General features: G+C 37.7%; 1 long non-coding RNA gene across 1 annotated transcript in view; it reads right to left on the reverse strand.

Moving 5' to 3' along the window:
* Positions 1 to 14,845: 14,845 nt before the first annotated feature.
* Positions 14,846 to 17,128, reverse strand: part of LOC139770928 (uncharacterized) — an 83,054-nt gene continuing 80,771 nt past the window's right edge. The window contains exon 3 of the long non-coding RNA XR_011717851.1: positions 14,846 to 14,917. This is a non-coding gene — a long non-coding RNA (uncharacterized lncRNA). The remainder of the gene's footprint in view (positions 14,918 to 17,128) is intronic.

The raw sequence follows: 17,128 nt of genomic DNA on the forward strand, positions 1-17,128 counted from the left end.
TTTAATAGTGAAACGGATCTTTTTAATTCTAAAGAGAATATACTGAAAATAAGAGTATCTCAAAGCATATTATAAGCAACTCTTGACATAATTTGAATACTTAAATCTGCAACTTACTGCAGCTATATGTATAAAGCCAACTTGACCTGTTAGTAGAGTGTAGAGAGCCGAGAGCCGCATCAAGCGCCTGTTATTGTAGTAGAGAGCGCGCTCGTTAACAAAAAGTATATAAATCTCAAATTTTTTCAAAGGTGAAGATTTTGTTAGTTTCTAACTTAAATATATCTCAACTGACGAAAAGTCTTGTTAAAAATCGACTTTCTATTTGTTCACGTGTTTTAGTACTTACTGCGCTTGCATTTAAATACTATTGAAGATTATTGACATAACTACAATATTAGGAAAGACTGGGGCCGCTTGTTACAAAGATAAAATGATACAGCTATAAAAAGTAGATTCATGAAACCGTCTAAGAAACGCTAGATAGCGATAAACGCATTTTGAAGCTAAATAATCATACATTTCACAATCGTTAGCGTTTCTTAGATGGTTTCATGAACTTACATTTTATAACTGTATCATTTTACCCCTGTAACAACCAGCCCCAATCTCCTCTATTCTAAAAATACGTGGTACATTTTTGTACACTCCGAATTCGTTGATATTGATTTTATATCGTCGAGAAGCATCGTGCAAACTCGCGTTCGCGAGATAATCGAGTTCAGAATACTATGTACTATGAATCACACAAAACTCCAGATACTTGACGAAGAATTCGCGTATCACAATGACACGTTACAAAGTCGATATTAATGTGCGCTCGACGGAATTTTATCATACAATTCGCGAAATCAAAATTACGTTGCGTAATGGGATGCATGCATTCAAGCATCGTGTACATTAATGCTTTGCTACAAACTATCAGAGCCTGTCCGAACGATCCTTTTTTGTAGATTATTTAGAATTTAATAAGGAAATTCTTAGGGCAGCGTATACGTCTGCGGTGCACGTGGAAAGCATTTAGCCTTTCTATGTCTCGCGAATTCGGAATTCGATTGTGGTCGAGAATATATGTACAATGTCGAAACGATTTGTCACCTATTTCGATGAAATCTTTAACCAATTAAACTTATTTCAAATGTTTATTATTATCATTTATTCGGTTCTAGAATATTTATCACTTAAAAAAAAACCTTTAATTAAAATCTTGTTAAAGCAAAATTTATTTCAAATTTAAACAGCGCAATATCTACATGCATCTTTTTCAAATTTAATTTGGCAAACATTATTAAACGCTTCAACAATGTAGTTAAGAAAATATCATTTCCAGAATAATGCTTATATGAAAGGCTTGACGTATTTAGGTAGTATCCTCAGGCATATTGTATGTAGGTCAGTGTTTGATACTTCACGAAAGTTCGTAAAGCTGACTTGTGCAAGTGAATTCGGCTTCTAAAGTACGCATCAGCAAAGCAGTGTTAGCGAGTTATTGAGAATAAATAGTCTCTTAGCTGTTATCATATTGTTACGTGGTTATCAATTCAAGTTACGGGAATAAGAGGGGAGCCGTTTCGTAGTGTCGAAGAAAATCCGAAAGGATCAAATTTGTCTGAAAATAAAATGGAAATTCCGCATGGAAATTCAACGTGACCAAATTCGATATACCGTCATTTGTATGATATAACAAGTTATGTTCTCAAGAGGAATGTAGTGTTCAAGTGCCGAACTTCAAATAGAATAGCTCCTATTCTATTCGAGAAATTCTAAGATTTGATTTAAAACTCGATATGCATTGTTCCATTTTATAAAAGATTCAAAATCAGTTTTGGAACAGTATATAAATTAACTCAATAAAATAAATTTCTATTTGGATCACAACAACTAGGCTATATTGCTTTTTCCTTATTGCTTTTCAATCTTGTGTCAAGTTTATCTTTTTAATCTGTAAATATTTAACCATGATAGAAAGCATTATCCTTTTCTAATATCTTTCGCTCAATTCTTGTTATTCTTACCATTCAATTTAACCAAATAATTCGATATCCTCTGTCTTTGAATATGAAATCATTTTCAAGTTGTCTCCATAGCACGTAAATCCTGATTGGATTTAATCTGCATGCAAACTAATCGACAGAATAATCCGGCAGTACCCACGCATGGGTCCTCGAGTTTCGTAAAGACAGTCAACCATGAAGGATCATCGTTAGAACTACAAACAGTGGTACGCAATTATAGGGAATACGAAGCGTGCACCTCATTAGCGAACAAATCCGCAAAGCCAAGCTGCGAAGCTGCTTAATCCTAGTAATATCAAGCGGTCTTAGAGACTCATACTTTAACCAGATTCGAATCGCGTAGCGTTACTCTTCCGCTTTAAAACTTGAAATTTCGCGTCGACTGTGTTTGAATGGATGATTTCGATTGAACTGACCGATATTTTTGCACGAAAAAATTCTCGTTAACCAAATATATGATTTTTGGTGAAACAAGAGTAAGATAAAATATTTCAATATGGCACAGTTTTATACCTTCCCATCGCCAGAACCAATTCTCGATTTCTAGTGGGTAAAAGCGCGCTGGGATATCCATTTCGGTTCGACAACTTCGTTCTTTCGTAATAATCGGATCGGCGATAACGCCGTGACGGAAAGACAGCCGCGGTTGCAATAGCGAAAGCAGTTCGGAAAGCCAAGTGTCAAGTGGATTGATCCAGAGGCGTTCCTGTTGGGAATATTATATATCGCGATATAACGTCACAACGCTGATGGATATAAAAAAAAAAGAAAGAAAAGCAAACTCGCGGCATCGAAGAAATACCGACTGAAAATCGGGGAAACTTTCGCGCGATCAACGGCGCTTGTTCGAACGGCGCGGCATCGAGATCCGCCCAGTTATCGTATTCCGTAGCCCTCTTATATACCCATCCTTCTTCCCCCCCTCCCGTCACTCCCTCGCTACCTGTCACTCCGCGATACGGTGTCTATTCGCGAATTGAGAAAACATCGAGTCGGTAAACCGCCCCCCGGATCATCGGACCATCATTTGCGATCTCATCTTCGACGAGTCACTGGGAATAACGTCACGTGATTGCGCGGGGACGAACACACCGCTCGTGAATAACGAAGAACGCCGTCAATCTTTAACGAGGAACTCGGACGGGGGGAGAGAGAGAGAGAGAGAGAGAGAGAGAGAGAGAGAGAAAGAGAAGGTCTTCACACCGACGAAATGAACATCGCACGCAATAATGCAGCTCCATTGTTGCGCCCGGATTAGACGACCGCCGCGCCAGCGGACCGTCCAAGAGCGGGTTCGCCAAAATGGCTTTACACGGATCGAAGGCCGGTCCTCGCTCGTCCCTTAGTCCCCCTAATCGGTAAACGGACAGGGCCCTGCGCAAATTCGGTCGGACAAGCGAGTGTCCCGGTAGTTGCTTGCAGAGCGATCCTCGCCTGGTCGGTTTCTTGAATAATTCCATATCGACCGCCAGCTCCGAACATAATGCCATATTAATGGAATCTTGCTGTAATATAAACGCGTACATTTCTTACGTATATCTTCGTAAACATTAAATGTTACGCGAGGAATTGATTCGGCCATTTCATCTCCGACTGCATCCCCGGCGTCGTGAAATAATCGTGAAAGTCTCATATGTTCTTCGCCGGAAATTAGCGAAGGGAAATTCGTCGCATTTATCTCGTGAATATCTCAGTTAGTCTAATACGTGACTGCAAGATCAACACTAGACTTCGCGAGATCGACCGAGCGTCTGTTTTAACTATTTCAATATATCGTACATCTCGATTAGCAGGGAATTTTACCGTGTGTTGGTTTTAATACGTACGTAGATATATAGCGAATTTCATGTGGAGGTTTCTCGCTAATTATAGTTTTAATTTAAATATAGCAAGAAAAAACTTCTGCTCTCATATATGTAGCAATTGCTCATTATGAAAAAGGCAGATTATATCTGTTCACGTGGCTATCCGAATAACGGTTTGGCATCACGACGAAAGTAAAACGCGCAATTACACTTGATCCGCACTTATCAGCACGAAACATCATCCGCATAGCGAGCGCGCTATTACAATCCGTTCTCGCTCCGATTTGCCTAAGATAGAACGCTTAATTGCGCGGCACGTACGATACACGACTTCTTAAGAAACATAACGTACAATGAATAGCACGATGCCAAACCTTAGCTTTATAAAACCGACCAAATGATAAATCGATAACGCGGTTAAAGCACAACAAACGTGGAGCAATATTTTCAGCGCAACTCGAAACTCCGGCAACCATGAGCTTTGTACCGTTTGTTCTCCACTTGAAAACCTTTCGCCTCTCTGCGTGGACGCAATACTCGTCTTATTTGTCACGTGATATTCGACGCGTCCGTAAAACGCCACCGTAAAAGACTGAAATCCGAATCGGTCCGATACGCAAATATTTTTGTGTCGATACGAGTCGCCAGCGAAAGAGAATCGCAAAAGAATCGTAGTGAAAGAAGGAAAAGTAGAATGCGCAGTGAAGAGTCGACTTTTTCACGACGCACGATTTTCTCACCTTTCGATGAACACGTCGCGCTAAAGAAAATTAAAAACTTAGAAGCTTTGTGAAACTTTGTTAACAGGTTATAAACTGGAACATTCCAGCGTATATATAGAATATACATGTATCGAATGTGTTAATGGAAATTAGCAGATAACGCGAATTGCGGGTGTGTGGACATCGTTTTGTCGCTTGTCCATGCAGTTTCATTTTTTAATTATACATCGGAGTTAATTGCGGTTAACTGATTAGGCAACTCATGAGCGTTCGCTGAGCCGCGGCTAATGATAATTGCGCTTTGCTCGTGCCAAGCGTGGCGACGCGGCACGGCGCGGCGGTGGCAAAGTGCTCCGTGCCGTTTTAGTGCAGAATGTGAAAGTTTGTCATGCGTGCCGCGCGTTCGCTTAACAGTTTCCACTGTTTGCGGCAGTCAATGGTAAGCGTCGCTTTACGCGCCAAGTTCGGGCCAAGGGAAGCCCCCGAGATCTCTTTCTCACCTGACGCCGACGCTCGGCTCGCAGTCGGAGAAAACGGCATCCGGAAATCCGCCGTGATTAGGGGTGAGTGGTCGTTCTTCTCGAGATAACGTCGTCTCTCCACGAATCAGACGGCAAAAAAAACCGGCCAAATGGTCACGCCGTAGCTGGAAAGTTCGTCATCCTGGATTTCGCACGTTCGAGAGACAACGGGCTTTACTGGCTGACAAACGCCATTTCTTCCGGCGAGCGATGTAGAAACGACGCGCCGCCCAATGAGGACGATTCCGTTCTCGGCGCGGCTCTCGAGCGCGAGCATAAACGGGAGTAAACTGCCGTTGAATTAGGTTGACGAACTTCGAGAGCGCGGCGGCGGCGACGTCGGCGTTCGAGCACCCAGCGCTGTCTGCTAACGAGCTTAAATTATGTCGTTACAGCTTCTCAGAGAGCCGCGCGGTGTCACGTTGAGCATCGAATGACGGGTTGTACTGCCGGCCTGTCTCGCGGACGACATTTTCCGTTTTTCATAACATAGGGTAGGTAGTCCAACAATGAACCATGTAAATTTCAGAGGCTTATATCTCTCTCAATTATTGAGTTGGAGATCTGTATTTTTGCATACAGTTCATGAATTTAGTTGGCTACATACTGTATAAGATGACTTATAAGTCATTTTTAAAGCTTAGCCACAATTTCGATTTTTTTTAAACAATGTCAAATGGTTTATTGTGTACAGGGGTGTGTACACAATAAACCTAGCCATTTTTAACAATAAACCACATGTTTTATACAGTGAATTGTTAGTGTTATTTTAGTTTTACTATGTTTTAAAATGTTTATTTAGGGAAGAGATAATTATAAGACATGATAAGTAAGATTAGGATAGTATGACTTTAAATTAAAGCTAACTTAATTATATATGTCATGTTTTCATTATTTAAAGCTTACAATCAAAATTATTATTTTTAATCAGACTTTTGCTCACTTAGATTATTATTTATTGTAACAACTAGTCAGTTTAATAAGACTTATAACACAGATAAATGTAGTACAAAACAAAATGGTTCATTGTAGATCATTTAACATTTTTTATGATAATCTTCAAAAAATACGGTAAAATAATGCAATAGAAGAAAGTTGCTTACAGAATTATAAAGCAAAATATACACACAAAATTATAGAATAATAAAATAAATAATATATATAACAACAAAAACATGAAAAATACGTAAAACTTACGAAAAAAACTTAGTTTGTCACCCAAAAATCACAAAATGTGGTCTCAAACGGCCGTCCTTCGCGCGATTTGCCGGCCGATTGGGGAGCCGAAGAGAGGTTCAAATGCGAGTCGTTGCATGACAACAAGCACAATCTAGCAAACACTACATTTATGAAATATTGCAATGGTTCATAGTGTACAACTGGTTCATTGATGGACTACCTACCCTACTTCGCGTTTCAGAATTGTGTATAAAATCGCAGCTTTAAGTTTATATATTTGAGAATAAACCGTTCGAATATGGCCTAATGCAGGCAAACATCAATGCTGCAGAAAAGGAAATTTATAGTTCTCTCTTGATCTTTTTTAGTATGCGTTCGTGCGCTTTACACATCACATTTCACGAATAGTATAATTATGGAAGTATACATTTCTGTTATAAATCATTTTTCCAATTTTTTAAATTTGTTCACGTAATTTTATTCTCTTTTTTTCCACGCTACAAGAAATGTATGAAAACTACTTTGTTTTTAAAAATAAATTCTACTTAATGTGAATACATATATTTTTCGTTAATATATTTTTTTATTCAATTTGTTTCTTTATAGATAGAATATTATTAACCTATTTTTTGTTGGTCACATTTTAAAAAAGTATTTTTTTATTCTACATTACGTATACCTGTCAGGCCTTATCAATATAGGAAGAACGGTTTTGCTGAAGTATCTAAAAATTTAGCTAGATTACAGATCTCTGAAAATAATTTTGTTGCACTATCAAAATAACAATAGGTCACTAAAGTATGCTGTAAAAAATTTTGACATTTTAGCAATTAATTTGAGTGTTCTACATAATTAATTTGATGGTGCAACAAAATTATTTTCAGATCTGTATCTAGCTAAATTTTTAGATACCTCAGCAAAACCGTTCTTTCTGTGAAATATTTATATTCGAAGAAAAATAGTTTGTTTTTGAATCTCCTTAGGATGCTTAATCCCTACGATCTGTAAGTCGACAAGAATAAATTGCACGATTCTAAGCATCGCCACGAGATTTACCCCTTATCGTCGAAAGGAGAATGGGTTCGACGTTTCCCGCATGCTCGCTTACTCGCTCGTGTCTCGAATAACTGTCTACGATCTCACGTATCATATAAAAAATTGCGCCTCGGTCGCTCATTTGTCCCGGTTTGACGTCTTTGCTGATGGGCTCCGCTAAAAACTCCCGTAGGGCTACCCTTCACGTGCGAGCGAAATCGTAACGTATCCGCAATGAGCAGCAACGAGCGCTACTCAGGGTACCCCGGAGGGTTGGTTCGCGTATATAGATCCGGAGATTGCGATGCACCCGCGTGCAAGCGCGGATGAAGAAGCCGTGTTGGGTATGGGAACCGAGCTTTGACGTTTGATCCCGGCAACCGGTCGGAATTTCGCGAATTTTCCCCGAGTTCACATAGTGACGCGATTACAGCACGAAATATAGCGCGCGACCGACAGTGCCAGCAATATTCGACGTATTTTACGATGGTACTGCTGGTACTGGTAAGCTGAGCAATCGTCAAGTTGTGATACGCCAAAAATGAACTTTCATGGCGCTGATGGCCGATACCAATAATTAAGGGAACGCCACATATATGTATGAATGATATGTATATGTATACTACTGAACTATTCAATTATCGAAGAGTGCAGGAGAACGTATATTCTCTCTATACTACATAGTCCTGTATAATTGTGGTCATTACTCTTTCAATTTTGTCATCTCAAAAGTGTATGAGATATTATTAGATTGAAATTTTATATTGGGAAGTGATATTCAATAGCGACATTTTAATACGAGATTAACTGAAATCGTATCCCCAGCTGAGGAGCGAAATGATTACTCATGTGAAATCTGACACTATTAAAGTATAATTGTCGCGAGACACTCACAACATCGAGTACTTTTATCTCGAATGTAAAAGTTGTAGGTACTTATGTTAAGTAGATGATCGATTACTTCTGTCAGATCTGCCTCTTTATTTGTATTATATATCAATATTTCAATCTTTCTTAATATATTTATGCATTAAAATGCAGAAGTAACATTAAACTGCTTTTAAATATTAAATAATAATTGATATTTTTACGAATTTAAAAAGTAAGCGTTAAATTCTCAAAATACATAATCTAAATATTAAATGTAAATAAAATGTTATATCAAACATTACAATTAAACGTGATGTATTAAATATGCGTATAATCAAGATCAATGTTTTTGTACTTCGAGATAAATTTCTGAAATTTTATTCAGTTTGAAAAAATAAGATCAGAAATTAAGTACATTATCTGCATATTATTTTGCGGCTAATTTGTACGATATAATTCAGTATAAAAATTGTTGTTATATTATACAAACGCACACATTTGAACTATCGAAGAGTGTAGGAGAACATATTCTCTCTATACTACGTAGTCCTGTATAATTGTGATTATTACTCTTTCGATTGTCATCTCGAAAGTGTATGAGATATTTAGAGCTAACATGGCAAAAGTGTCGAATTGTAAATCAGCGTAGAGTTACAAGAGTTAAAAGAAACTTCGGTCAGTTACCTCTAGTAACGTGTTCGAAGTTCGATATGTCACCGCGGTTGATAATATGCCCGACGAGAAATGACGTGAGAACCGAAAGAAATAATAAACTTTCCACACAATACTGTCAATATAAACTTTTCATATTCTCGATATGCATATACGCTTTTATGAATTTCCATGTCAATATAAATCTCTCGTTATTACGAATCTCGTTACATGCGGTCAGAATTATTTATAGCACATTAGGAATTATTTTAAAAATATCAAGTGTCTTAATATAACAATATAACTGATTAAAATATTTGATGTTTTATTTTTAAAACGTGTAACTGATTAATTCTAATAATGAGATTCATTATATAGATAATCAATACATATCGTCTATTTCAGAAACAATATGAAAATACTATAAACGAAATAAAATAAAATAGATTTAAAATAGAAGATATATTTTAAGAACATCAATATTTCACTTACTGTAAGTTTATATTTTGTCTTAAAAATTATCTTATCATTACTTATTGAGCTCGCTCTATAAAATATTTCTTATTTCCACATAAGGTTCCACTTTTCTATCTATACTCATGAATTAGTTGTATTTTCATATGTAATTTCCGTAAAATACTGAAATGTGTCAATGAATAATCGATAGAACAAGTTCTATTTTATAACAAAAGAATGTATGTATGTATGTATGTATCTATGTATGTATGTATGTATGTGTATCTGGTCGCCCGCATGTTATACATAATATATATATATCGACAGTTTCATATTATATATTCCAGAATTAAACTTTAACCTGTTCGGCTAATTAATCCGTTCTAGTTCATTCATTTTAGGGCAATGGATCTGCGAGATATTATTTTAATCTCCGACATAGTTTCTGTCCGATATATTATACGTTACGTATATTATATATATATAGATAATAAAATCTTTCAGAAAATTTTTAACAGAATTAGATCCATTACCGAGAATTAATAAAGTATTATTCATCGATATGACAGTAAAATTGTAACGCGGGAACTATGTTGAACTAAGGTACATACGAATTAGAACAGCGTCCAATATAATTAATATCTCGAAAGAGATTGTTGCGTATATTGAATCTTTTTATTCAATGTTTTCAAGCAACAAATATATATACAAATAAATAATGAATTACTCACTCCATGATTGCTTTGCCGTCGTCCGATGCCTTTCGGATCTTCATCACTTTCTTCCATTGTCTGCGCACCCAATCGCGAAAGCGCGGTTAATTACAATCGCACGTGCATTAATTACCGGAATACGACGACCGCGCAGCACTTTGCACGGGCACGCCTGACATTAACCGTACACGACGGCTGTTTGTTACACTAGGACAAAGGAACGATTGCGTGACAGATGTACGATCGCGCAAAGCTACAATCCGCCGAATGTCTCGTAAATAAGTCAAGCCAACGGATTTTTAATGGCCGAAGGTTTTAGAAAGATCGCCGATACACAAATGCCGAGTGTATGCAGCGCGATTAAATAATAAAACGCGAGGCTAATTATGATTGTACATATTGATTAAACGCAATGCGACGTTTCATCGACTGGCCGAATACGAAAGTAGTGGCAATAACGAGGTTGATAACTTCGGCGATATTGCTTAATACAATGCGAATCGAGTTAACGGCTAATTAAAATTCAACCTATTGTCTAGAAATATACGATCAATATTCAATATTGCGATGTGCACGATATGTACATCTCACAAATGTATAAATCGTGCGAAATATATATCACTGGTAACATATGTATCACTGATAAGTGTTCGATATATCACGGCTTTTCGTTGGTTAAATTCCTCACAATCAGTCCAACGATTCGCGTTCTCAATCCGGAAACGATGGGGCGTTAGTAAAAAAAAAAAGAGTTCAAAGCACGGCGCAAGATATATCCGAATCCAAACGTCCAGGAAGTAACTCTATCGACCTAAATACGGTAGTGAAACGATTTACCATTCTAATCCTCTATCGCGCTGATTTCCGTTTCAAACAAGTAAATTGCACGAGATATCTATCTGAAATAACCGTCGCCTCGTAGTTAATCACGCTAGCCGATGATCGTTCGTAAAGGAATGATTGCGTTCTCTTCTGGTATTTATCGCGGCCACGTTCCGAGTGATAATAGCACGACGCGACGCACGAAATAGCCTGCGGCGCTGCTTTGCTCGACTCTCATCCCGCGAAAAATAGCGACCTTGTGTATACAATAGCGTGCTGTAAAGAGTCATAAAAATCAAAACAATGAACGCCGTACATCCTATACCTTGCCGTTACAAACTTAATATTACAATGACAACGTACGTAAAAAATTCCGTTTCTTTATATTTCAAGTTAATCTCGATAAAAATAAAATTATTATACAATAGTTTGCACTTTATTTAGTCATTTAGTGAATTGACTAGTGTCATCTAAAATGATAATTAATTCTGAGAATATCTTGGAAGATCGAATTTATTATTTTAATCCTGATTCGAGAATGGGTTATGGTTTTTAATATCTATAGTTTTGATATGCCTACATATATATTATTTAAATTTTTCATTCTTTTTTAAATAATAATTGGAAAATGATTGAATAAAAATTACTTTATTTAAAAAAAAGTGTTAAATGTGAAACGTTTATTCAAAGAATTAAATTTTGTATTTTGATCAAAAATATAGATGCAAATTAATTCATTATTATTGTCTTCTTTTCTCCATACTTTAAATAAAAAATCGTATGAGCTTAATAATTCAAGAGATTGAAAAACTCATCGCAAGAAATCTTTTATCTCGGTTTCTTTATTTATTAAAATCATCGAATTTTACTGCTCCTGTAACGTAAAACACGGAAAAAATATTGATAAAAATTAATTTTTATAAAAATCTCTCTGTCCAATCCAAATCAAAGCAAAAAAAATTATTCCTGAAATAAATGTTAGATTTAATATTGTTAATATATCCATATAATTACTATATCCACATCGAGAAAAAAATACGTATCGCTGTCTTATTGCAACATGTAATGCAAAAAAAAATTTGATATCGTCATTTAGAGTACAAATATAGGGAGTAGTATTGTACTTCTCCTAATTGTAATATTTTGAAAGTCTATTTTTACATTTCAAATTTGGTTCTTTACGAGTAATCATTTTGCTTTTGAGTTAAAGATTTAAATCAATAAAATTGTCTTAGCACACGTAAAATCTCTTTTTAAATCACTTTTTACTTAGAATTAGTACACAAGTTTTTTCTGCACTTAACTGACATGACATTTATAAACTATTAATACGTTCATATATGTAATCTTCTCTTAATAATTGACTATTGTGAACCGCGAGAAGCAGAACTCGACTTGTATCTCAAAATAAACTTCATCTGAGTTTCTCAGTTGAATCGCGCGATTAGAAATATCACTTTGACTCTTGAGATCCATTTATCAAATTTACACTTCAAGATAGATTTTAGCTGAGTTCTTCAGCAGAAATGTGACTATAAATACGGTTAATTTATAAATCTTGCCGTCATAAGTCTCGTCAATCTTTAGGAGGGCCGTTTAATATTTTGATTATTTCTTTACGCGTGCATGCGTTGAAGAGCTAAACCGTTACGGACTTTGATTTATCGTGAGAATTACTATATAAATGCACGCAAGGTATTATGGAACTTTTCGTCATGAAATTTTTCATCGGCGCTTTATTCCCCGACCTACATAGTACGTCCGTGCATTTTCGCATGCTCACCGACATTGAGGATAAGCGGAAAAATGCCACAGCCAGGATCAAAGTCAATAAATTCGGGCAACAAACAGAATGCAATCTCCTAAAAGCTACGTTCGCGTTCGTAAGCGAAATAAATATCTCGTGCGCCGGCCCGCTTCGAGATTCGGCTGAGGTTCAAGCCGGGCATTGTCTGTCGGGTTTCCAGTGGACCGTATCCCTTTGCATCTTCCAACGTCCATTTAAACTTCCACTTTGTTTGTCGTTATCGCGCCCCTAAACCTCTTCATGCAGTTCGGCGTCTTTGCGCTCAACAAAGCGGGCGAAAAAGAAGAAGGAGACAAGAAAGAAAAGCCCGAGGAGAAGAGGCAAAGTGCGAGGGAGGGAATAAGAACGTTCAAAATGCGCTATTTTATCATAGCTTCGCTGACGGTTAAGCGTGCCTCGCGGGCGTCTACCGTTAAGAAGACGAAAACGACAACGCCGGCGACTGCAACGGCGATGAAACGTGCCGTCGGCCCCTGGGTGTCCCGCGTGTGCTCGAGCTCGAAGCTACATGAAAATCCCATAGTCGTATGCTGGCTGGGAGTACTCGTGGCGCGACAAAGACGGATAAAAGGCGGAGTCGGCAAAAGGACCCCGAGAATTATTACAACGGCAAACGGGGGGATAGGTCGTGTCGTTGCCGCAGCAATACGCGGCAACGCAATTTGCACTTGTTGCCGTCAACACAGTCTGTGCATTAAGCTTTATTAAACCGGTACGACGAGTGTTTAATTTAAAATTACTCCCCGGGTCCGAGACAAAATCGGCGGCGCCGTCATTCGCCAGAGAATTCATTGAAATTGGATCACGCGCCTGAGAAATAAAATCAATCTCGCGTGCGTCAAGCAGGGACGAAACACGAGAGGATATCGATCATGGTTAAGATCACCGCGCTCGTAGCTGGCGCGGCTTGATTAATTGACAGAATCGATCCTGTGGTCTAGCGAGTTTATGCGGTAAACGTAAGCTGATTTCGGCCACATTGTTGCAGCCGTGACAGTTTGGATAGAAAAGCATTAAACTGCTTAAGCATAGCCAATCGGATGTGAGGCAGATTTCTGCAGCTACAAATTTAGGGAATGTGAAATAAATATGTGCACAAGTTACAATGTATAGGCGATACGACGCGCTATAAGTCAAACTAAATTGTTTTCGCTGTACGTATAAATATTGTTAATTAAAAGCGCCGCGAGACAGTGAAATATAGCCCGTTCGATACTTTCTATATCGCCGCCCCGGTGATGTTACAGGACGGTAGAAAACATAGTTGACTTTACTGCGGAGCGAATGGCGCGCACATACGGAGCATCAAGCCGGGAAAATGTGCACTAGACACGTTCGAATGATACACGTACAATAGGTGTAGTTGCGGTACATGTTGAACTGTCAGTAACAAAGTAGACCGACTGAGAGTAAACAGAGGCCGGGGATTGTAGATACTACAAAACTACGTAAACCGTGAAATGCCGTCGTACGATTAGAAGAGCGTTGATTTAAGCGCCGATTTCAGCGCTGCGTTTGAAATTTAGGTGTTTGATTTTGCGGACCGATGCTGGTAGCAATAAGAAACAACTGAATAACTGACTATCGTTCTCATGTTTGAATTGCGTCCATACGCCGCGTTTGTGCGAACATTGTATCAGCAATACCATCGACATAACATGAGCGATACGTATAACCAATCTTACAAATATCACTCGCTATCGTTTCGGGAACTTTCCTGTCGCCGTGTAACATTAACTATACATCGCATATATGATTTTCGAAGTAGCGAAGGAAGTTCGTGAATGGCAGTGACGCAGAGAAAAGGGAGAGGAGGAAGCGAGTCTGTAAAATCCGATCGCTACCGCCGAGAAAGCCAATATTCTACAACAAAATCGATACTCTAAATAAATATTATTCGATAGATACTCGAATTGACGGTGTATCTCCTGTTTGTCGCCGAAAGCCAATATTTATTTCGCTGGACTGAGAAGCGGGAGTCCTGCGCTGGAGACGCGTATATTACATACCCTTGCAAAAAATTTGCTGGATAAATATGTAGCTTATCGATATATCGAGCCGCGCAAGTATCGGATCGTGCACATTTTCGACTAAGGTATAAGGTATCTTTAGTGCGCCAAATGGCTCAATGTAAAAGCTCGTAGCAAGTACCTCGAAGCTAGCTCTTCCATTAATAATATATGTAAGTTTTTTTAACTCGTTATTAAACTGCAAAAAATGCAATTTTATACGGGGCATATAATGTGTGTCTTACTTTCTGCGCGTCCATGTCTGGAAGTGGACAGAAAACTTCCGGAAAACTTCGTAGCTAGCAGCAATATCTGAAAGAAAAAAATATATAGTTAATATTTAATTACGAGATAAAGATATGTATAGTGCATTTATCTATATATTTTATGTATATATGTTATGTAAATTTTATATCTACATATTATATATAGATTTATTGCGATACAATAATGTATTGATTCGCGCAGCTGACAATGCAGATAAGATATTCTTTAGATGCAGTATTAACGTGCAGGATGCGTAGCATGTTCATTACAAGCGAATCTATGAACATTACCTCTGCACTGGTAGCGCATTAATGCGAGATAATACTGATTTATGTGAAGCCTTACGGTCGAGTTTAGGTCGAGTTTGTGTCACATGTACTTCCATCACACAATGTGAATTTCGCCTGGAATATCGATCAAATGCGTGTACCGATTTTATCGCCATTTTATATTACGTTCAATTAATTTGTAATAACATTTAAAATAAAATTAATGATAAACATCCATTTTTGCATTACAATTTTTTTCAAAACTTATTATCCTAAAATTCTTTAAAACAGAATATTAAAAAACACAATCTCTATTTATTTGTTATTTTTTATCCTTTCTTCAAAAATTAACATGACGAAATTAAAGAGAGCTAAAGATAAATTCCTTTTTGGTGTTATAATGATACATTCTGTATTAATGTTTAGTTTTTTTGGCAACTTTATAGATATTATATATATATATATATATATATATATATATATATATATATAATGATATGGTCTTTAAATCATTTATAGTACCAGAATCTCGAAACGCGCAGCAATGTAGTTTGCCGCGTCCGTGACATATATTCGCGATCGCAAGGACGGAAAATTGCTACGAAGGTTCGCAAGAAAGGTACGGAGCCGTGGCAACGGAGATTGGCAGTGCGCCAAAGCGCAGCGATGTGACGGGGGAAAAGAGCCGTGCATCATTGATGATTCGGTTCTGATACCGCTTCCATTCTTCACAATGCAAGATGCATCGTTGGCTGCAAGTCTCGCGAGTTAGCATCTCGCGATGCTGCATTGCAAAGCAAAAGGGCGGAAATCGGAATCCGTAATTCGATTACTGTATAAAATATGCCATTCGGATTATACCGTCGAAATGAATCGCGCAACGAATTCATAACGGGAATAAATTCAGCCATCCGACATTCCGTATGTTATTGCCGCACTCTCGTGTCCCCGCGCGAAATCGAGCGTACCAGCAATCCGTTGACAATATTCGAAAAGCGCTCTTCATCCGTGCCAATTTTCGTGTTCGTTAATCGCGAGTTACGTCCCTCATCCGATTATGATTCGATACCCGTTGCAATTCCAGCCGCGCGCTGACTGCAACACCCACGGACAGGTACCAAAATCTTCACGGTTACGCATCGTATCGTGAGATAAAAACAGCATCGCTTTTCTCCGCTTTTTATTAAATTTCGCGAGATATACCGGTCTGTGCGTAGATTTGCTCGCGAGAGCGGGTAGAAAAAGGGAATAAGAAGGAAAAAGACAAAAGAATTTAGAAATGATTGAAAACGCGAATGCAATCGGCCGGATAAGCATGCCGGATAATATGCATTTCGTAGGGAAAAAGAGCGGGAAATAATGCAAAGTGTGCAACTGGCAAACGAGAGATACGAGTAGCGAGCTGTCGGCGCAGCTGTGACTGTTTCTACCGTCGCGTCGAGTGAATCGGTTCTCTCCGGCTGCTATAATAACAGGAGATGAAGGAACAGTGGAACAGGGTCGTGATGCGACGCCTTCTGAAATTATAACGACTCATGCAGTAAAAGAGCGCGAAAGCATTGGGCTGTTATATTTAGCGGCATTAATTTATACGTCGACGGATCAGTGCCTAACGCTAAAGGAAAATTAGAAAAGGGTCTGAAGCTACAAATCAGAGTGTAACAGGTTCTTGTGATAGCTTACACCGATATAGTTAAATTAATTTCAATTACTTAGAATAGAATCGGTTTGATTAAGAAATAAGATAATAGGTTTTAATTGAATCCGTTGCTTGAACCTAATGCATTTTACAATAATTTAAAATTGAATGAGTATAACTAAGTATTTAACGTTATGCGTTTCCGCTTTTAATTATACAGAAATTATATAAATATTATAGATAGATTTAATTATATAATTTTCTGTGACACATTTCTCTAAATTATAATGTGACACTATCTTCTGATTTCGGGATTATTAAATAATGAAGATTCTTCGTGGCATGTGG

Source organism: Temnothorax nylanderi, unplaced genomic scaffold (assembly GCF_030848795.1).
Source record: "Temnothorax nylanderi isolate EJ_2023f unplaced genomic scaffold, tnyl_v1.0 TNYL_tig0034_pilon, whole genome shotgun sequence".
NCBI classification, from domain to species: domain Eukaryota; kingdom Metazoa; phylum Arthropoda; class Insecta; order Hymenoptera; family Formicidae; genus Temnothorax; species Temnothorax nylanderi.